This window comes from Bos indicus, chromosome 3 (genome assembly GCF_029378745.1).
Source record: "Bos indicus isolate NIAB-ARS_2022 breed Sahiwal x Tharparkar chromosome 3, NIAB-ARS_B.indTharparkar_mat_pri_1.0, whole genome shotgun sequence".
NCBI lineage: Eukaryota > Metazoa > Chordata > Mammalia > Artiodactyla > Bovidae > Bos > Bos indicus.
In genome coordinates this window covers 84,862,147-84,884,422 of record NC_091762.1, presented here as the reverse complement: position 1 = coordinate 84,884,422, position 22,276 = coordinate 84,862,147, and the positions used below count along the sequence as shown (strand labels likewise).

Here is a 22,276-nt window from a genome sequence, read left to right as displayed (position 1 = left end):
TTTCAACTATTTCAGATGTTGCCATGATCTCTAGGCTTCTTCAAGGCATCTCTAAGGTTATTTAAATAACCATGTGTCTATGCTCTTCTTGCTTAAATCCAGTCAGCTCTGTTGCCTCCAGACACTAAGGAGTCCATGCTATACTGCTATGTTTTACAGCATCTAAATTATTTGAAAATGTTTAATTTCTACCATAAGCTTCTAGTATAATCAACTTTCTGAGCAACTATCCCATCAGATTAGTCCATCTGATGCCAGTCACACATAACATGGGTTTATTTGACCCTGACCAATGGCTTTGGCTGAAAATTCATCTTCATGAACAGGAGCAGCAGTTCAGTTTCTCAAATAGCCCTCACACCTGTGGGCCTGCAGCCCACATTCAGAAGCTCTGAGACTGCAACTTAGGGAGGTCAGGCTGTGATTCACCATAGGTGATATGAAGAATATGAATGAGTTTCAAAGTGACATATAGACTGGATCCCCACTCTGTCCTTTCATTACTAAAAAGAGCCCTGGATTGCTCACTGTTGCTGTTGGGGAAAGGTACCAAAAAGAAGTAGCTAAGATCTCCAGATACATGCCCAACACACCCCAACCAATATGTTTCCATGACACAGAAGCACAATTACACATCAGAGAATAAAACAAATGTCTCCAAAGTACTATGCTATCTATTATACAATCTCAAGTATTCAACATTCACTCTTTTATCTAACCATACCAGAAGATGATGAAATTTGTAACTGAAATTCTAGGATGAAGATAGTAATTTCAGAAGAGAAACATGTCAGCTTAATGTATGAGGTGGAGTCTGTGTTCTCCGAACATTAACCCCACCACTTTATTATGATAGAACTAAGACATGGACCTAGGGAGTGGGAGAGAGCACAAAGTTTCTACATTGAAGTTTAGAATGTAAATCTCAAAAGAATTACTCCTGCATTTCTTCATACTTCTGCTAGCACTTAGAACAGGGTGGAACACACAAAATAAATTCCATGAGTAGGTACTGGTTTCAAATGGTTTTTCTTCACAAAGCCCTCTTACCTAATTACCAAACTGGTCCCCAAAAGCTGACCATCCAAAGCCATCTGACTTTAACATTGATAACTTTATGGTGTTAGTTACACAGTGGGGTTTTTTCTGCTAATGAATCTCCTATGGCATCTGTTTTTAAAAATGAAAACCTATTACATTATTAGAAATACTCTCAGGGTACAGAATCTGTATAGAAGTGAAATGGAGTTAAGGTCTGGGAGCTTCCGACATTTCACTGGCAAGCAGAAGCACTAAGACTGGACCCAGTTTAAAAAAAAAAAAACAACACATTTACATCCAATACCCCAACCCAAAGCCTCTTTAACTTCCCTTTTGCTATATTTGCGTTCAGTCATGGCGGACTCTTTGTGACCCTATGGACTCTAGCTGACCAGGCTCCTCTGTCTGTGGGGATTCTCCAGGCAATAAATGTTTGCTATGTTTAGTTATTCTAAAAAGTGAAAAGAGGGTATTCTGGGTAGGAATGCACCATATTCTACCACACCTTCAACATGGTTTGATTTAGTGCCTAGGTAGATAAGAAGAAGGGGAGCTAGTGAGTAATTGTTACACAATTTGGAAAAACAAAAGCACTGAAAGGACTATAATTTTCCTGCCAAATAATCCAATCCTTTCATCATGAACTGTTACTATTCCATGGATGCAGATATCAGCAAAAATATTTAATATTCAAAATTACTTTTGTAAATAATTTTTGTAACCAAATCAACAAAGGACCATCACTATAGGTCAGATGCCAGGATTTTGCCATAGCTACATTATACAAAAATTTTCAGTGTGATAGTATGCTATAAAGAGATTTGGTTGGTTTGGTCATTAAATATGTTACTCATATTTGTTAATGAGTAACTAGATCAACTCATTGTTTGGCTTCTCCTATGGCACACATGCCACCTTCCTCCACCATCAATATTTCCTTATGAAATGTTGTAATACTCGACCATTGCTAAAGGCTATAAACACCATCTTCTACCACACCTGCAACATGGCAAAACCACCAAGGTGCCACTTCTCCAAGTGACCTTTCCCAATAACTTGTAGCAGCATCCCAAAGCTAGTTGGAACCATACTAAGTTATGGTGCAACAGAGGCACCTAGATGTATCATCAGAAGAGCTGGGCTCTTCATCACCTGGCTCCACCACTTCTCTGAAGGATTTTAAGTGACCCCCTATTCTCCCACCATCCCACCCCCATACCCCCATCTACCTGAACCAAGGTTTCCTCTTCTATTAAGAGTGAACTTGAAGTCCTACTTCATGGAAGTGTTATGAGAATCACATGCACATAGTAGGTGCTTAATAAACTGATGTTAAAAGTAGATTCTGAAATATAGATCTGAGTTGTTGACATAGGAAAATTTCTTTGAAGAAACAAAATATACCAACTATTCCTTGTATCCTTTTGTCTTTATTTCCTCATATTCAAAATGAGAATAACATAAACAATGTATGGTGATAAAAATTAAATGAGGTAATAGTGTGTGTGTGCTGCTCAGTTGTGTCTGACTCTTTGTGACTCTACAGATTGAAGCCCACCAGGCTACTCTGGCCATGGGATTCTCCAGACAAAAATAATAGAGTGATTTGCCATGCCCTCCTCCAGGGGATCTTCCCAACCCAGGGAATCAAAACTGTGTCTCTCTTTAGTCTCCTGCATTGGCAAGCAGATTCTTTACCACTAGTGTCGCCTGGGAAGCCCCAAAATAGCAATAGTAAGGTATCCATATTAGAATGCTGTTATTTGTCTATGAGGAGGGGATTAGCTAGAGAGAGTAGTTATCACAACTTCTACTAACGGGTCCTTCTAATCAGACACTCATTTCTCTCTGGCTCTCTCTACTCTCTTCTAAGGCCCTAATCTTCATAAAACAGAAAACAGTAGACAAGGGCTTATAAGTTAGATTTGTTAGAGTAAAAGACAGTTTTTTCTTATTAAAAATCGCTGAAAGCTCCCTCTAGAAGGCATCGCATAGTATGCCGTTTAACTCTAGAAAAGATCCTGTCAGACAGGTATCACTATTCCCCTTTTTAAAGGTTGACGAAATCAAGACTCAGAAAGAGCAAGTAACCTGTCCAAGGTCACAGGGCCACTCTTAGTGAAACAAGCTGCACTGCTTCGGACTAGCCTGGAGGAGGAATTTCTTTGATCCACGAATTCCCGGATTCCTGTATTTACTACCCCATTTCCCCACTCCCCAAAAGTTCATTCTCAGTGCCCTCGGGACTCCCTCTTCTTCTAACAGTTCCATAATTCTGGAGCTCAGAACTCAGACTCAGGAGCAGAGAGACGGCCCCTGGACAAAACGGGGCCCTACTTCTTCCCCTAGGTCGCTTTTCTTGACCGGCAGTTTCTCCCCTTCTCCCTCTGCAATCTGGAACTCGCCTGTAGGTGGCGCCCTGATTCGCTCGGGGAACTTGGAGGGCGAGGACACCGGTCACCAGCGGCCTCCCCTCAAGGCCATTTTAAATAGTCCCTTGGCTGGCGCCCGGCACAGGAACCCTGGTAATGTGGACATGCCCTCCGCCCCAGCCCGGTCTCTTCCTCTCCGTCGCCTCGCCCCTCCCCTCCCGTCCCCTCCCCCCTCCGGCCGGTGCGGTGCGGGAGCTGTCTGCGCTTCCTCCGAGGTCTGGCTAGGGAGTGGATCTCCAAGCGCTCTAGGCCGAGCCTGGCGCTCCGAGGTGGTGCTTCGACCCCAGAGCCTGCGCCGGCCCTCCCCCTTCCCCCCTCCCTCACCCCCGGTGCTGCAGCTGTAGCGGGGGTGGAGGGATCGGGGGAAGAGTGTGACCCGTGAATGCTGGGCGGGGCGGGGCAGCTTTAAAAACTTCTGAAAGGCCACGTTCAAAGCCTCCAGGGACCGAACTTGGGCCGGAAGGCGGTTTCCACGGAGGGGGCCTAAAAGGAGGCGGAGGGTGCACCTGCAGGGCCGGGAGCGCGCTGCCTGGGAAGAGGGTCTGGGTACCCGGGAACCCTGAAGCCCGGGTCCGGCACTCGGCACCTGGCCCCAGCCTCCTCCGCTCCAAGCCCTCGCCCCCTCTGGGAGCCAGCGGCCCCTCCCGGGACCTTGCTTTCATCCTCCCCGCGGGATGGCAGTGGGGCGGGGTGGGAGCCTTTTTGGGCCGCGTGTTCCCTGCGGGGTCTTCCTTCCCTCCGGCCCCTCCTTAAGAACCAGAGGTTTCGCAGCAAAGTTGAATTCCCGGATTTTAATTCCAATCCACCCGGGTGGGAGACGGCTGAGGAAGTGGGCATCGCGATGGAGGAAACGTTCCCATTTTACTTCCTACCCCCATAAAAATCACTGGGGAGGGTGAGAAGGAGGAGAAAACGAGAGGAGGGGGCCCACGCTGGGGGTGGGGAGGTGGGTAGAGGGTGGCCAGGGTCGCATAGTGGCGAATCGGATAGTGGTCCGGGCGGGCGGCGTCTGTGCGCCTCGGCTGTGCCATCTGAGGGCACATTGGGAGGGGCAGACGCTGGCCAGGGCCGCTCTTGAACAGACAGCTGACGCGGTCCCTCACGGGGCAGAGGGGGAAGGACTAAAGGGATTTTCACTAGTATGAGGATCTCCAGGCCCAAAGTCCTTCCTATAGAGGCTCTTGAATTAATTAGGTAAATGATTTCCTTCATTGGTAGTTTCTGAAGAAGACATTTTCTCGTATCTTCTGAAATTGAGCGCTTTAGCCAGGTAGCAAATACAGGGAGGGTCCCCTTAAGACGGTGTCCACTCCTGTGGTCTCTCGGGGTGTGAATTGATGGGTGGGTTAGTGGGAGCACTTGGGGATACGTAGACATGGAATCGAACAAAGCTCGTGAGTTAGTTAAGGAAGAAAAAGAGCTACTGAAAATAGAGTCGCTTGAAAACAACAGTTTATTATTTTGCTTGGAGTCCTTTTCCTTGATCTGAGAAAGTAAAATAAGTGAGAATTCGGTTTTTTCTTTTTCCAATTAGCATTTATTACATTTTCTCAAAGGCCTTGAAAGAATTATTTTAGTAAATTTCAAGAACAGTAGTGCTGGCATTACAGAGATGAGGCGAACCGATCGCTAGGCTCCAGGAGAGTTTAGCTGCAACACTAACTCCTCAAATTTAGTGTCAACTTTATGTATTAAAAAAAAAAGGGGGGGGGGCAGCGTTTTTATTAACTCATAACTTTAGGAGGTAGGGAACACTAAGAAGGAAAGAGACCTAAGGAAAAATAAAGCAATGGGAACAAAAAGAGACGAGATTGATTATAACAGTCTGATCTTCAGTGAGTCCCAAGTCAGCATTCTAATACAGTGCACATTTCTGGTAGCCTTGACTTTACCCGCAATATTGGTGGGCCCGGTCTCTAAGCGCTTCCTAAGAAAGAACAAGCTTAAGCAAAACGTGTTCTCTTTTGTGAAGGTCTAGCACTTACTTAATGAAGTTGCTCCAACAGAAAAAGGGGTCCTCTTGCTCTCGGGTGACCTGAGCAGATTTCACTGCTGTAAAATCGGCAGGTGTGCGCAGCATCCGCAGTGCAAGAGCCCGGACCTGGTGAGCCAGAGTACAGATGACTGGAGTACCTTGCCCTGGCATCTTAGCAGACAAGAACTGGCACGTTGAAACTGTCCATGTGATGGACAAAGAGATGGAGTTTCTTACAGACGTGCCCACTTTGCAGTCCAACATTCTCCTGTATACAGGGTGAAAGCAACATTTTTATCCCTTAGGACTAAAATGTAACCTTTAAAAGGAGTTGAAAGCATGGTCAGGGCTCACAGGTTAAGTACAACTTATCTGGTAAAGAGCAAGAAACTTTGTAAAAGTTGGAATTGCCAAAGAGATAGTTTAAGATGCTACAAATAGCCTGGTCACCACAAGAGAAACAGAAATACTTGGGGGTGCATTTGTGTTTGTGAAGGGGGCAGGTAATTGAGATTTGGTTTTGCTATTGTTTGAATAATTTGAGGTTTACGGAAAGCAGACCTTATTCTTATGAAGCTGGAAGGCTATACTTTCTGGGCAAAATACTCTTGGTGATTTCACCCTCAGAGTTGTGGGGTCTAAGACCTTTGCAAGCACCCTTGACCAGAGAAATCACACATCTAGCAAACTGCAACTTTTCTCTTGAGTTGATTATACAAAATGCACAAACCTTGATTGTTAAATAATTTAGGTGGTGTTTTCTCTCAGAAAGAAAACTCCAGGGAGAATTTCTGGAGATAAGGGCTACATTAGAGCCCATTCCTTACCAGTGGGGCAGGGGGTCAGACAACATTCTGGCACAAACACACATCTTTGCCTGAACCGGCACCCACATTCCCACCCTGGGTGCACACACTGCCAGTTGAAGAACAAGTTTATCCACCCCAAGTGGATAAGGAGTAAGGCTTGATGCAGAGTTCAAACACAAGTCCACAAAACTACTAAAGGGCGCAGGGGGGGGGGGTGGGGGTGGGTGGGTGGGGAGGGGTGCTTAACTCTGAGTGTTAAGAAGGGTTACCTCCAAGCAGCCAGGGACTTCCAGCAAGCAGTGAAAAAGAGCCCCAGAGGTCTGCAACCTGTCAGCTCCAGGGGTAGTCCCGCCAGCCCCACAATATCGGTGCTGTGGTTCAAAAGTTGGAAACTGCGGTTTTTAATTGAGTCAGGGTCCTGCCTCCCCGTTTCCTCTTCAGCGGCCCCGCTCGGTAAGCGGATTTGCTTTTCCATGCATCGCTGGCAAGTCGCTTTTAGGAAACCTAGCTTCTGCGAAATGTTTTAAACATGGTAATATATTGCAGCCTTATGAAATCCCCCTCCATAAGTGCGTGAAAGAGGCTCTGTTTTCCTGAAGGATTTGGGGACTTTACTATCTGAGCAAAGGCTGGCTCAGAATCCTAGGAAGGCTTGGATTCACTTCACATCCACTCACGTGAAGGCAGCGTATTTTGTTTTTCGTTTTGTTGTTTGGTTTGGTTCTTAACGCCTAGAAGATTTTAAACTCACATAATACTCCCTCGAAAAGAGGTGGGGGGAACATTGAACGTGTTTCCTTCTCTCCAAGATACCCTAGAAGGTATTTGTCTGAGAGAAGCGGTGCTGAGCTGGTGGAATCACCAATTAATATGGAGAACTAGGCCGTCTGGGCCAAGTTCCCCAGGCATGGAGACGCGGAGGGGAGGGGATAAAAGTCTCTCACAAGTCGCCACTAGGAAAGAGGGTGGCAGAGCAGAGCCCCTTCAAAAGTTCAGCTGTGCTGGGCGTCTGATCTTCCTTCCAAGACCGCTCGCCAGGGAGCCCCGCGGGTTTCAGCTTCCACTGAAAAGTAAGGGTTGGTTCTGCGGCGTCGCCCCCCTCCTATTCCTAGGGACCTGCCAGGCCGGTGACCGAGACCCGAGCGGCGCGGGGTCAGCCCCGAGGCCAGAGGGCGGCGCCGGCCGCTGCGCGCCTCGGTCAGCAGCCTGGCGGTCGTGACCTTGTTGTTCAGCTCCTGCGACTCCCGCTCCGTCCCTCCGCCCGCCCTCGCCCCCGCCCCCTTCCAGGACCTGGAGCGGGGGATCCTCGACCTGTCTTTCCGGTCGGTGAGGACGGAGGGTAGAGCTGAAGGGATTTACTCTCAAATTCCCCCAATACCTCTGCAACAGGGGAAGTCCGCGGGCCACTGGGGACCGTGAGCAGTGAGGTCCTCGCGGGGACTCCGTGGAGGTCTCGGAAAACTATGCGAGGCCAGGCGCCGGCGGCTTGTGTTGCCAAGTTGCTGCGGAGGCGCGGAGGAATGAAATTCGCCAAGGTTCCCCCCTTTGCCTCCGGAAAAATTTTAAAGCATAAGTCCCTATATACTTTATATATATACAGGGACCTTGGGTTTCCTTTCGGCACCTTACAGCGCCTCTTTAGAGGGAGTGTGTCCATGATGGAGAGAGTGGGAGTCCCCACGGGCGAAAAGGAGGAAGGCAAACAGGTGTTATGAAAGGCAGCACACCCTCTTCTATTGATTTATTTATTTAGGAGATTGTGTTAATCAGATTGACAAAGTGGAGTCGAGCACGCACTAAGTAGCGCTCGGAACACAACTTTTCTTCCTGCGCTTTCAGCAAGACGTCGTCTGGCTAACGAACTGAACCCGGCGCATGCAGCCCTCTCAACTTGGAGTTGGACTTCACCCTCGGCGCCGCAGGTCTGCCAGCCCTGGATGGGGCGGTCTCTTCCCGGCTCCTGGTAGGGGCTTCGGATGCCACGGGAAGAAAGAAGTGGGACCTTACTTTCCAACATGCAGTGACCGACGCCTGCCAGCTTCCACCTTGTTCTGGAAACACCTAATCTCCACTTCCTCTATAAAGCTTAACTACAGCTCGCCTCCAATCCCAAAATGCAACACTATCGGGATTGCTCCCTTAAGCATTCCTTGCCTGTGACCCTTCCTAAAGCCTGGTTCAAGTCTGCACTCTAGGGGGTCATTAGGAGAGGAGGAAAAAGTCAGAATGTTGCTTTTCCCCTTTAAACTAATAATGACACGAAGGGAGCAGGCCAGAGATTTGCAATTGTTTTGACCCCATAATTCAATGACAGAGACTAGGCCTGAGGTAACAAATTGTGTAGGAAAGAAAGTATCACAACAGAACGGGCAGGAACTGATTCCTTGCAAACTTCTACCCAAAGAAAATATTGGCTTCCTACCACCTGGACAGTCAGGACACTCATTAATAAGGATGCACTCAACATACAGACCCGATATTACATATTTGCATTGACCTGGTCAAGTGGAGGATTCTCCAACTTTACCACTATTGAATGTATGGGAATGGAGTTTGGTAGAGAATGTTTTGGTTTATTCTTAATAAAGACTGCTGTGCTCCCTGCTTTAAGCTGACATCATAAAAGCCTGATAAAGTGCTTAGAGGCCTTAGTTGAAATTCAGAAGCAGTTCAAAGATCCCTCTATTATATCTGCCCTTGCTTTCCCTGTATTTACACTGGAGTAATAATAACCTCTAACATTTATTGAGCTGTTGGTTACATGTGCCATGCTCTGTTCCCAGCACTTTAATATGATAACTCATTTATCCTGACAACAGCCCTATGAATTAGTTGCTATTATAATCCCCATTTTATAATGTGGGAAACTGAGGCGCAACTAAACTAAGCAATTTGGCTATGATTACTCAGCTGGTGCATGTGAAAATTAGTTAGTGGTCTGGCACTAGCACCCACACTCCTGACCACTCATGACACAGACAAGAGGAATGTCAAAGAGTGGTCTCTGCCTATGACCCTGCTTGGCGTTGTTTTCCGAAAAAATAGACGAGTAATTAATCTCCTTAATTCAGTCAATCTTGACAGCCAATATGGCACAGAAGAACTCTTAGACCTACTAAAAACTTATTTTCTCTGAATTATCGAAGTAATTTAATGCATTTTACAAACAGATTATAAACAAGAATGTTGAAAATTGTTCCAATCCCAAAATTATATTGGCTGATCCTTGAAAATAGTCTCTACCCCAAAAAATATAATTACAAGACTACAATGTCATTCTCAAAGAGCATTCATTATATACTATCTATACTTCAGAACTGGGACAAGAGCAGCTCTAAATATAGACACAATCTTTATTGTTAAGAACTCAGGCATACTGGACTCATCACTTCCATCACCACCAGTTTAAACAGATGCCACCTGAAGAATGTGACCTCTTTTTCTCTCTACATTAAAACTTCTTCCCCGTACCCCATCATTATTCCCTCCTAGCTAAAATCATGTTAGTGCAGAATAAAAAGATCTTAGAAAGCATATAATTTACCCTCTGTGATTTTACAGATGAGAAAAGAGGGCCATAGCAAAAGAGACCTGCTCAAGTTCACAGACTAGGACTCCACTCTCAGTTCAATCCTTCTCCCAACCCTAATTCATCCTGAGAGTTCATAAAGGTATTTTCACTGACAGCATACTTAAAAAAAAAAAAATGTTTTAACAACTCTTTTTGACCCACGATATATAAAGAAGGGGCTGTCTTACGCCTTTCTTCCTTTCAGATGTGTTCCTGGAATGTCTTCACCAGATGTTTACCCAAGAAATTACAGTCGCAGAGTCTTCAACATGTGCGTGCATTTTGAAAGCAGCATTTAAGATCTGAACTCAATTTATGATTTTCTTTCCCTTATTAAAAAAATAAAAGGGTGGGGGCATGTTAGTTTTGTCTGCAAGTGAGTCTTTACCGAGTCTGCGTTAACGTCACTCACTTTCACTCTGCGACGTGCTAGTCTCACAGTCTAGTTTTGTTCAGACTTTATTTTGCTCCAAGCTCCCTTACAAGCCACTTGTCCACGCTGCAAAAGGTGGGGGTAGTGGTTGGGGTGAGGGGCTCTTTGGCTCTTTTTTCCCCCGGTTCCTATATGTGATGCAATCTGGAATCATTTCACTTGGCCCTCCGCGCGCGCAGAGACGCGCGCGCACACACACGCACACACGTGTACCATGCATGTGTGGGCCCCTATAGAACGGTGTAGACGCGCGTTTGTGATTTAAAGTGGCAGGACCGAGAGCCGGACTGAAGTCTTGAATTATTTTGCGTGATCAATCAGCCCGATCGTCTGCACACTGTACTGGCATTATTCACCCGAGTGCTCGGCGGTTACGGCGGACGTGCACTGCGGCAAAAACGTCCTCGGAGCCGCTAATTTTGTGGCCACTGCGGCGGCCGCGGCGGCGGCGGCAGCGACGGCTTGGGGGCGCGAGCACAGATTGATTTTTCAAGATCACGTCTCCTTCAGTGCGGGTCGCCAAATCGAATCGAGTTGAAGCCTCACTGGATGCATGCGGATTAGGTTTTGTACCTGAGATTGTTAAAATTCATTTTTTAAAAAATTCCTTTAGAAAGATGAGCAGAGCCGTTAGTGCAGGAAAGGAGATATACCTTTTCTGTTTTATTTTCCTTTTACGTTTAGGGGGGAAAAATGAAAATGGCTACCACCGCTTCTTGAGCATAGGGGAGGCCAGACCTTTGCAGACTGGGAAATGATGCTCGAAATCCTCTTTCTTCCTTCCATCCCTCCCTCCCTCGCCCTCATTCTCTGCTCTGAGACAGCCTAAGGAGAAAAATGGTCATATGCACTTGCGCGGGTCATTTGTCCTCACTCTCACTCTTTTCTAACGACAAGTAGTTACCTTTTTTTGTTTTTTCTTTTGACAAACTGATCCTTTTTATCTGGTTTCAAATTTTTAATAAAACGTGTCCGGAACATGTTTGATTTGTCTTCTGCTTAGACACCCAGCCTTGCAATGGTTGCACAGCGGCAGGGTGGGGGTGGGGGCAATCTCCGACCGGATCTGTAGAGCTCACCTGGGCTGCAAACACAGCCCAGTGGTCACCCAGACTTTTGCGGAGGGGGAAGGCGGGTGGGAAGGCTAATTAATAAACTAGTTACCAGATGTGTATTGATGCCTGCGAGTTTTTGAAAAGCACATCCAGAATTCACGTGCTCGTGATTGTATTGCTCTTCCGAGCATATGGATCACCCCAGACCAATCATTTACATTTAAAATGTGGGGTTCGAAAGACTGGAGAGACGGTTTGGCGTCCCACTTTGTTTGCAGGATAAAACCTGAGTATCTCTCCAGAGGGTGGGAAACCTTTTCCATTCCTGAAGGTGGCATGGACCTATTTATCCCGGATTTTTACTTCTCCCCGAAGCAGCAAAGCAGGTCGTATTTGCCAGATTGGGAAAATAATTGCGGTGTCTATATGTAATGACACAATGTTGCATAATAATAACTTAAGCAACCGTGCTTTTGTTTACGGTGATGTAACTTTCCCAGTTTGTTTGCAGCTTTAAAGGGTTTAAGTGCAGAGCAGAATGCCTGTGAGCAGCTGCCCTGAAGAAAGTGAGCGTGATTCAGCCCTCCGGTTTGGGATATGCAGTTCCCATCTTTAGCTGCAATCCCAACTTGTAGGTCCCGGGAGCAGGGTGGAAGGCAGAGGCAAAGCAGAAGACTTGGCTTTACCTGATAAAGTCTGCCTGAATTGTCCACGACTTGGAAGAATACTCCTGTTCAAAGCAAATTAAAAAGTCAGAGGCAGCAGCAGTGCTGAGAAAATCCAGTTCAGTTAAATGGGAGCATATAACATAGTTGAAATACAGCTTTTTAATGAGCGTGTCTCAAGTAGTAAAAATGAGTGCAAATGAATTCAAAACCAACCACCCCATTTGCTCCAACATTTCAAACATACTGAGTCTGTCATGTGTTCCGGCTGCTGTTTCACAGCCCATGATGTGTAGACAGTGCACAGTTTCTACGTTATAATGACTTGGAGATAAATGAGTGTTTTAATTCAGTCGTTAGAGACAAATGAAAGTAGGTTATACATCTAGGTCCACAGAAAGGCGGCCTAGCAACCCAGAGGAAGCCCACACTCTCCCAGACAGCAACACCTCCACTGTCCTTTTTTCTTAAAGACCCGGACTGCAGGGCCTCTGAGTTGGGCATGAGTCTGATTTATAACTATAAAAGTGATAGACCAAAATGTATTGGTTCACACATGGACATGGATGTATGAAAACTAACAAATAAGTCTTTGTTAGCCATTAGGCAGGGCTGTAAACTTGCGAAATGCATCCCTAAAGTTTATCTTAATTAATACTTTTTGTGATTAATACTCTTCTGTACAACCTTGATTCGCCATTTACAGAGACCCTATTCAGGCAGGAAAGTTAGTTTTAAAACTTTTGTGGTATCAAAGTTGTTTTTGTTTTTTTTTTAAGGGGAAAAATCACAAATCAAGCTCTCTTATATGTTATAGGAAAAATTAGTAAAATTCTTAATGTGTTGCTGTTTTAGAATTAAAGTCAACAGGCATATCCTTTGATGAAAATAATAAATATCTGAATATTATTTGCATTAATTATGGTGTTTTCTTAATTGATCATGTTTTTATTTTCAAAGTAACTATTTCTGATAGTGAAAAACTTCAGATTTTCTCATAATGGGACTGTGGGATTGCTCTATCAGTGAAGTGCTTTTAAACTTTCAATTTAGATTGTTATGTTAAACTTTCATATCATGAACTGTGAGAACATTAAGTTTTTTTTAGTTGTCTGTTTTTGTTTTTGATGTCAAAGTTAATTCTAACTATTTTATCTATAGTTTATGGAAATCTATTACTATTGCACCTAGCATATTCATTAAGACACTTAGTAAGTAATGCTATATAATACATTTTTTTAGAAAAGTTAAAGCAAAGGACATGAGCAAATTGAGACAACTGGAATGATCAAGTAACAATATCACAGCAATACAGACACTTGTAAAATTATGTATTTGAGTCATTATTCACATTCAAATTTACAAAAGAAAAATGAGGAGAATGAGTTTTTATAAGCCTTTCCAATTAACACTTAGCTGGGGAATAAACAGGTGTCTGTGTCACTGTTATCCACTGAGAAAAACTCTTTTCCTGGTCACACTACACCCTCCCCCCAAAGTCAAGTAGTATTTTAACAAGTACTGATACTGACCTTGCAATGAGTCTTTCAACTATCTGTAATATAAAATTCAACTGTATTCTCAAACTTGGACTTTGAGAAACTAAACTGAACACGAATTGTTATGTTTTAATACACTTTGAAGCAAGTGTCATGCATATTATGTTTTCAGGACTTACTCAAATACTATGGTTCTACATAAGAATGTACGGTTTACTGCAATCTGATATTCAAATAGAGACTTTGAAAAGTTAGTCCTACTAACATAAGAATCAGGTTTGGAAGGAGAGCAGTGAGGTAGGATGTGCCTTGCTATTTGGTACAATGTCATGTGTCATATGTTTTGAATGACCTGGAGAAGGTATTCTGCTCTGGCCTTCTGGCAAATAAAGTAACCCAGCCTTCCCAAGAGTCACTTGCCTCTTTGAAGACCAGATCATCACTTACTTGTCCTGAGTCCGTAGAACGTAACGGAGTGCCAGGCTACCGCAGCATCCAGTAAATGTTTCCCAGGCTTGAATTTATTTGATAGTTCTTAATTTTTGACAGTAAGTGTAAATTTAGGGAATGGATAGGCTTAGTAGAAATACTTTGGCAGAAAATCAATTGGGAAAATTTTGTTTCTATCTGTTATCTCGTGACAAATTAAAATATATTTGATTTATTGTTAACTTTATAGCTCTTGGGCGGGCTAGCAAACTAATAGGAAAAATGTTAAAACCAGAAACACTTACCATTCTTTGGCTTCTTTCTTGAAGCACTTCTTTTTTCAATATACCAAAAGCATACCATGTACCATACAAACTTTAATTTCCCGGCTCTTGGCCTGGCCCTGCTTGCTACAAGCTGGCCATTTCAAGCATCCTCGCCAGACTAAAGCACTCTTTATAATTGGTTCTCCTTGCTCTCATTTTGGTTTTCTTTAACACAAAGTAAAACTTATGCCAAACTGCCAAAATTTATTGAAGGCAAATGCCATTCTTTCTGGCATTACTTTACTAAACAAGGCATGAGTGATTGAATGAATCTTAATACCTGCAGTAAACCAAGGCATTATTCTTGCATATTAAAACTCAGAGTATTTTTCCAAACAATTTGTTTTGCATTTGTGTGATCTAAAATAGAACTAAGATCTAAGAACTCCTTTTCTTCACCCATTAAAAATAATGGCCTTCAGGGATCATTTGTTGTCTTCATAGATATACAATCTGCTGATGCAGCATAACACATAACTTTCAGAGTGAAGAAAATGAGGTATATAAAAAAAGGAAAACAGCATCACTGTGTATTTTTATGATTTTACAATACTACATTATTTATATAAAGAATATTATATAAAGCCAGAAGTAGACTATTTGCATCCCAATTAAGGAAAAACTCCACTTAATTATATATGAGTTTTCTAAAGTTTTCTCATGAAATATAAGAGTGATATTAATATGGTGATATTTAATTTTTTTAACATTGTAGATAAAAGGATAATAATTCTGATCAGAACATCTTTAAAAATTTCTTTAATGTCATAGTCCTATCATATTAATTGGCAAGCTAATGACCTGAAGACACTACATGATGAGTAGTTTTCATGGTTCAGGGGAAATGGTGGACAAATACTTTTCAGTGTAAGGAGAAGTTCAGTACAGTATTGTTTACCAAGATGAAATAAGTTTGATCTAAATGTCTTTTGTTCCAAGTTAGGTTCTGGGACATCTTGACTCCTTTCCCCACCGTTAAAGAAAAATACAGCAAAGCAGAGAAAGAATAGGCAACTTGTTTTGAACACCTACAGTCCATTCTCCACATTGTGGTTGGTTAGTGTGATTTTTTAAAACAAAGACTAATCTTGTTACTACCTTAAGCTCTTCAATAGCTCCCCATTAATGTTAGGATAAAGTGCAAAATCTTAAAAGTTGGTCACTCAGCCTAGAGTGTTCTGACCCATATTTACCCCTTCAGCCTTCTCTTGGTACCTGCCTTTCCACTAGTTCACAGTCCGTTTTATTTCTTTTTTCAACTATTACCCCAGCCTTCCTTCTCCCCATTCCCATTCCCCTTGGATAAGTCCTGTTTATCTTTAAGAGAGAGAGAGAGAGAAAAAAAAAAAAACCAACAAAAAACTGCTCTGACATTCAAAAAGCATTTCCAAAATAAATGAAGAATGGAATGGATGAACTCATATACCAAACAGAATATGCAGAATTAGAGACTTTTAGAATTTCAAAGGACCTTAGATATCAACTAATTTAAAAACATCTTTTTCAAATGGGCGAACTGAGAGTGGTCCTGAAAATTCAAGAGACTTTAAAGATTACATAGCTAATAGGAGAAGTGAGAATAGAATCCAAGATTCGTGATGCTCATGAAAGCAACTCTGTAAATGAACTATCATTAAATAATTTGTTCAATTTTCCCCCAAAGACAAACTAAAATTCCCATTTCCTCCTCAAAAAATTAAAAATAGAATTACTACATGATTCAACAATTCTAAGTATATACCCAAAAGCATGGAAAGCAGGGACTCAAACAGAAATTTATACACCATGTTTTTAGCAGCATTATTCACAAAAACCAAAAGGTGGAAACAATCCAAGTTTCCATCCATGGATGAATAGATAAACAAAATATGGTACATACTTATAGTGGAATAGTATTCAGCCTGAAACAGGAAGGAAAATCTTATACATGCAGGACCATGCATGAATTTTGAAGACATAATGCTAAGTGAGAGAAGCCACTCACAAAAGTGTGAAAACTGAATCATTATTCTTAGATAAGACTCCTAATGTAGTCAAGTTCATAGAGGCAGAAAGTAAAACAGTGCTTGTTAGGGACTGTGGGCAGAAGGGAACAGGGAGTTACTATTCAATGGATACAGAGTTTCAGTTTGGAATGATGAAAAAATCCTAGAGATGGATAATGATAAGGGTTGCACAACAGTGTGAATATACTTAATGTACTGAACTGTACATTATAAAACGGATAAAACGGTAAATGTTATGTATTTTACCACAATTAATTTTTTAAAAAGATTGCCATTTTCCTAACGGGCCTACCAGTACAGTGTCAGATTGTACCCTGTCTCCCTTTCCTTGATACACAGGCATTTTTTTTTTTTTCCTGTGATGTTTATGGTTAACTCATAATCCTGATTCTTAGCCTATTAACTGCACTTTGAAGCAAGTCATTACTTATTACTGCTAGTATATCCAACACAATAACAACAACCCCAACTCTATACATTTCTTTGCTGGAGGAACTCCAGCTGATCCCAGTTTTTTTTTTTTTTTTCACTTTACACTATTATATTAGTTTTGCCATACATCAACATAAACCCACCACAGGTGTACACATTTTAAGTCACTTTATAAAAGAGAAAGAAAGGTCAAGGAGGCTGGAGAGCTCTGAAGGGATAGAGGATGGATGGGAAAGTGTGAACTCAGTATCCATGCCAACTGGGTTGTCCAGTTCCTATTTCCTTCCTATCCATACTATCTTGTGGGGAACGGGATGTTATCTTAAGAGTGAGTGTAAAAACCCCTAAGGTCAGGACTTCCCTGGTGGTCCACTGCAGGGGATGTGGGTTTGATTCCTGGTCTGGGTACTAAGATCCTACAAACTGTGAGTTTAAAAAAGAAGAAGAAGAAAAGAAAAACCCCAGGCTAAAGGGGCCAACCTCAATTGGTTTCTCCTTTGTTGCTGATGTTCTGGACCTATAGACACTGATGTCAGACCAGGTACATCCTAATTTAGCAGTATCCAGAGCACTAGTTCCACCAGCCCAGGGCACTCTAGCTATAATTGAGGAGTTTTAGAAGAAGCACGCTCCCTCTGTCCTTATGCTGTCTGGAGTCTCACCCAGGGATTGAGTCTATGATTCTGTGTCTCATAGAGAAGCTTGTCCTCTTTACAATACTGGTTTGTGTACATGTATTACAGTGGTGGTGATGCTGGTGGTAAGAGCTTATGTGTTAAAATCTTGCAGACCTCAGAATGTCTGTGTTGCTTTTGAATAACTTTTCTTGAATTTGCATTTTATAATGATATGAATATTACATATTTCATACATTTTTACCTTTTCTTTTTTAAATTGACGATAAGGAAACTCAAAGTCGAAATTGCAACTCAACCCTAGATAAGTACGTAGAGTCTCACTGTATGTATCCTGGATACTAACTTCGGCCTTGACTTTACCTTATTTCTATGTTAATAGTTTTTTTTTTTTTTTTTTATGTTAATAGTTTCCTTCTCTCTCTCTCTCTCTTCCCATATATATATATATGGGCTTCCTGGAGACTTAGATGGTAAAGAAACTGCCTACAATGCAGGATACCTGGGTTCGACCCCTGAGTGGGGAAGATCCTCTGGAGAAGGAAATGACAACCCACTCCAGTATTCTTGTGTGGAAGAATTCCATGGACAGAAGAGCCTGGTGGGCTACAGTCCATGGGGTCACATAGAGTCAGACATGACTGAATGACTTTCACTCACTTTGGAGATATATATATATGACTATATGTGTGTGTGTCTACATATAGTTATACAGACAGAGATAAAGAGAGATACACACATACACATCCCTACTCAAAAACATTTCTGAATAGAGTCAGGATAAATACAACCAACTACATATCCATGTTCTTTATTCTGTGCTGTATGATAAACAACTGTTGGTGGTACAGGCCTTCACAGAACAGAAACCTAAATTTTTGTACAGTTTCACACTCATGATTTCATTGAATCCTCACAAAACTTCAATATGTAAGCAGGGCTGATGATACTTAAACATTTTTCAGAGAAGGAAGCCAGAGGGAGAGGTTGAACTGTCTAAGGCCACAGTGAGCAGAGACTAGAAAACCAGATCCATTCACAGCTCTTCACACGAATTTGCAGTTCTAAACAGCTGCTCTCACCCCACCCTCGTTTATTTTTCCTGAAAATTATCACTGAACTGTCTGAACACGTTTAGGTAAATCTTTTAGGTACCCGCCTGGATTTTATAGTCGTCCATTCGATTTAGATAATTAACTGTTTTCTTTCTCCTATCAGATTCAAAAGCAGTATTTCTTCACTTTCCCAGGCCTCTTTTCAACTTTGATATCAGAGATAGTTATTCACTCCTTTCCCATTCCTGCAAAATATCCTTTGCATGATGTAATGAAACTGGCACTGAACTGGGGATTAATTCTTTACCAGCTGTAAGACCATGAGCTTCACTCGGCTAGTTTCAGTTTTATCATCTGTAAAACGTGGTGGCTGGAGACTTCTGAGTTCCCCTTCCCCTTTCCTTCTGTGAATTGGGTACTTTGCTACCTTCACTCTAGTTATGACACAGATTTCCTCTCTCTGGTTAGCCCAGCAGCTCAGTTGTGCGACACCATCTTTGGTATTGAGGAATTTCTGCAGTTTATCACGGTGTGTATCTATGCTGCTCAATTGCAGGTGTGCCCAACTGCTCAGTCATGTCCAACTCTTTTGCAACCCCATAGGCTGTAGCCCGCCAGGCTCCTCTGTCCATAGGATTTCCTAGGCAAGAATACTGGAGTGGGTTGCCATTTTCCCCCTCCAGGGGATCTTCCCAACCCAGGGATTGAACTTGTGTCTCCTGCCTTGGCAGGGAGACTCTGTACCACTGAGCCACCTGGGAATAAGAAGGATGGGTCTAGGGTGGAGGAAACGAAGAGCTGTTATTCAGTGGGTGTTAAGTTTCAGCTATGCAAGATGAATAAGTCCTAGAGATCTGTACAATACAGTGCATATAGTTAACAACACTGTACTGTGCCTTTCAAGATTTAAGAGGTTAGACCTCAAGATAAATGTTCATACCACAAACAAAAGTGGGGGGGCACAAGGAAACTCTGGGAGGTGTCGGATATATCTATTACCTTGATTGTGGTGATCGATCATGGGTGTTGGTATATGGCCAAGCTCATCCAACTATATACATTAAATACGTGCAGTTCTTTGTATATCAATTATATCTCAATAAAGCTTTTCTATTTTTTTAACAATGGATCCACGTGTTTGCCTTTGATTACGATTAGAGCCCACTAGTACTTAAAAAAAATTGAAGCCTGAACTTTTTCCTAAGTCAGAAATCATAGCTAGAGCTTTGGAGAGGAATGCTAAATGAATTGAACTGTTTTCAACCACTCACCGATGAATGACCTTGAGTAACCACTACAGTTTCCTGAGCCTTAGTTTCCTCAATTGTGTAGTTAGAATGACAATGGCTGACCTGCCTAGAAGGAAAGGTAAAGGTGAGAATGTGTGTGGAAGATCTGTGAAAAGCAAACTCAACGTCCTACTATTTTATTACTTAAAATTTCCATCCAGTGATAATGCCATGTCTTGCAACAGCCATACTCCTGACCTTGTGTTTTATCAGACTGAAAGGTTGGAATGCCCACCATTTGTTCATGTGTTCATTCACAGGTGAATTTGCCCAACATTCATTGAGGATCTACTATGGCACTTTGCTTATAGGAATCCAGGAAGGAATGAAGTCATCGCGCTTCCAAGGAGCTCATGGTCTAGCAGACAAATGGACAAATAAATAATTGATATACAAACTGATGGGTCTTCCCTGGTAGCTCAGACAGTAAACAATCTGCCTGCAATTTGGGAGACCTGGGTTCAATCCCTGGGTCTGGAAGATTCCCCAGAGAAGGGAATGGCTACCCACTCCAATACTGTTGCCTGGAGAATTCCATGGTTAGATGAATCTGGCGAGCTACAGTCCTTGGAGCGCAAAGAGTCAGATATGACTGAGTGACTAACACTTTCATACAAATTTATATACAATGTGAAGAGAGAGCTGTCCTAAAAATGAGTATAAGACACTAGAGATCATGCTGGAGGGACGGATGGATTCTGCCAGGGGAGTTAGGAAGTAGTATTTGGTTCTTGAAAAAATGAGTGGAACTCATTTTTTAAGGGATTTCTGGACAGAAAAAAATCACACAGACAAAGGAAGAGAGGAATGAACATGTATGCTATGTTCAGAAAATGATGAGAAGAGATGAGTTATTTAGTGTGTATGGGATGAGCAGGTCACAGAATTGAGGCAAGAGGAGAGTCTGGAAAAGGAGGCTGATAATAAAAGCAAATGTAATCTGTACCAAGTTGGGGGAAAACCATAACATCTTTATAGAGAAAATTATCCAAAGATCTCATGAGATTATTTTGTAATCTTGATTATTAGTTGTAGTAAATGCTAGGCTGCTATATCAGAGACCTCAGAACCAGAAGTTTAAATTCGATCTAGGCTGCAGGAGCAACTTCGCTCCCTGAGATCACTTAGGGACCAAGGTCCTTCCATCTTGCCACTCTCTTGTCTCTGAGGGTGCAGACCTGCTCTTTGTCATTGAAGTCTGGTCTCTGACATGGCCTCATGGAAGCCCTTAGAGAGGCCAAAAATTTACAACAAATTTCTTTTAAGCAAGTAACATGGAACTTGCACTCAGCTATCCTGCTTCCATCCTATTGAGAAGAACTTAATCATGTGTCATGCCTATCGGAAATGGAGGCTGGAAAATATAGACTCTAATTGTTCATCTATGTATCCAAAAGTAGAGAACAGATTTAGGTGGGGACAGTAGACTGCCACAACTTGCTTATTTGGAAGCCTCTTCAAATTCTATATTTAAATTTGCTTCTAGTATTTATATTGCCGTGTTATGTATTATCCTTTATATTGCCATGTTAGACCTCTAAATGCCAGTGTTCATTACTTACCCTAAAAAGTTCTTTGGATGATCTAGGATTTACCCAAGCAAATCAAGAAAATGTGAAGTATACCTTTGTGTTCAACATTCAATTTAGTACAGACATTTAAAGTTATTATTAGAAAAATATAGTGATTCTGAATTATGTTTCTATTCTGTAAGACTCTGATGTTCTAGTCTCCATATCAATGCCCTGCAAGAGGATTAGGTTTTTATTTGGGTCAACAAAGCAAAATTCCTGGAAGAGCATACTATTTTCGAGGCATAAAGCCAGCCTATGTGGAAACATGAGGCTCTCAAATGGGTTGACAACTCAAAACCACCCTATTTAATGTACAGCTGTTTTTCAATGGGGCTGAAGTTACTAGAACACAAATTCAGGGAGTGGAAAGAGCTAATAGAGAGTAAACAGTCAATCTATGTGAGCTACTGTTATGGTTGCTGTTATTATTTTTAAATTATTTAATATTGTAGGTTTAAGGATATAGAAGTAGCAATTTGTGGGGTGAGGAAGGTAAGAAGAGCTTCTTTCATTAACAGATATTAAACGTCATGTAGATATTTGGACTTTGGGAAGAATGTGGAAACATTGCACTCTTATGTTGTCCCTATTGATCAAAGTCCCTGAAATGAATGTGAATGATGTGTCTCTCCCTTGCTTCCACACCTCTCTCCTACTCTCTCCTCTTCCCTCCTTTGTTCTCTTGCTCATTCATTTCTTCTGTGCTATAGTTCAAGACTTCATCTTCTCTCGCCTTGTCCTAACTGGTCTCTTTGCCTCCACTGCTACCGTGATCTTTCTAACTTGCACATCTTATCTTGACTATCTTTTGGTTAAATACCTTTGAGGCCTCTCCAGTCCCTCAAGCAAAACTCATAAGGGTCTCTACCGTCTTGCCTCAGTCTGCTTTACCAACTACATCTCTAGTTACTAGCTAGTGCAATGAGCCACAATCGAACCCCACCCGATTCTCTGGCCCATTGCATACGCTGATATCACCGTGCTTTCCTAGACAAGAGTACTCTGCCCCTCAATTGTTCACCTGACAAATGCATACTTTTAGCCTAACAC

General features: G+C 42.4%; 2 long non-coding RNA genes across 4 annotated transcripts; one reads left to right on the top strand and one right to left on the bottom strand.

Annotated features, from left to right (window-relative positions):
* Positions 1-3,476: 3,476 nt before the first annotated feature.
* LOC109556224 (uncharacterized) lies at positions 3,477-10,191 on the top strand. 3 transcript variants are annotated; one of them, XR_011565865.1, is made up of 4 exons: positions 7,209-7,327; positions 8,097-8,220; positions 9,819-9,928; positions 10,034-10,191. It is a non-coding gene; the product is annotated as an uncharacterized lncRNA (long non-coding RNA). The 3 variants fall into 3 exon arrangements; XR_011565864.1 differs by lacking the exon at positions 7,209-7,327 and adding an exon at positions 3,477-3,566 and having other exon boundaries at positions 8,097-9,928; XR_011565863.1 differs by having other exon boundaries at positions 8,097-9,928.
* Positions 7,967-10,117, bottom strand: LOC139182225 (uncharacterized). Its single transcript, XR_011565866.1, has 2 exons — positions 10,017-10,117; positions 7,967-8,227 (listed from the first exon to the last, which is right to left on the bottom strand). It is a non-coding gene; the product is annotated as an uncharacterized lncRNA (long non-coding RNA).
* Positions 10,192-22,276: the final 12,085 nt, after the last annotated feature.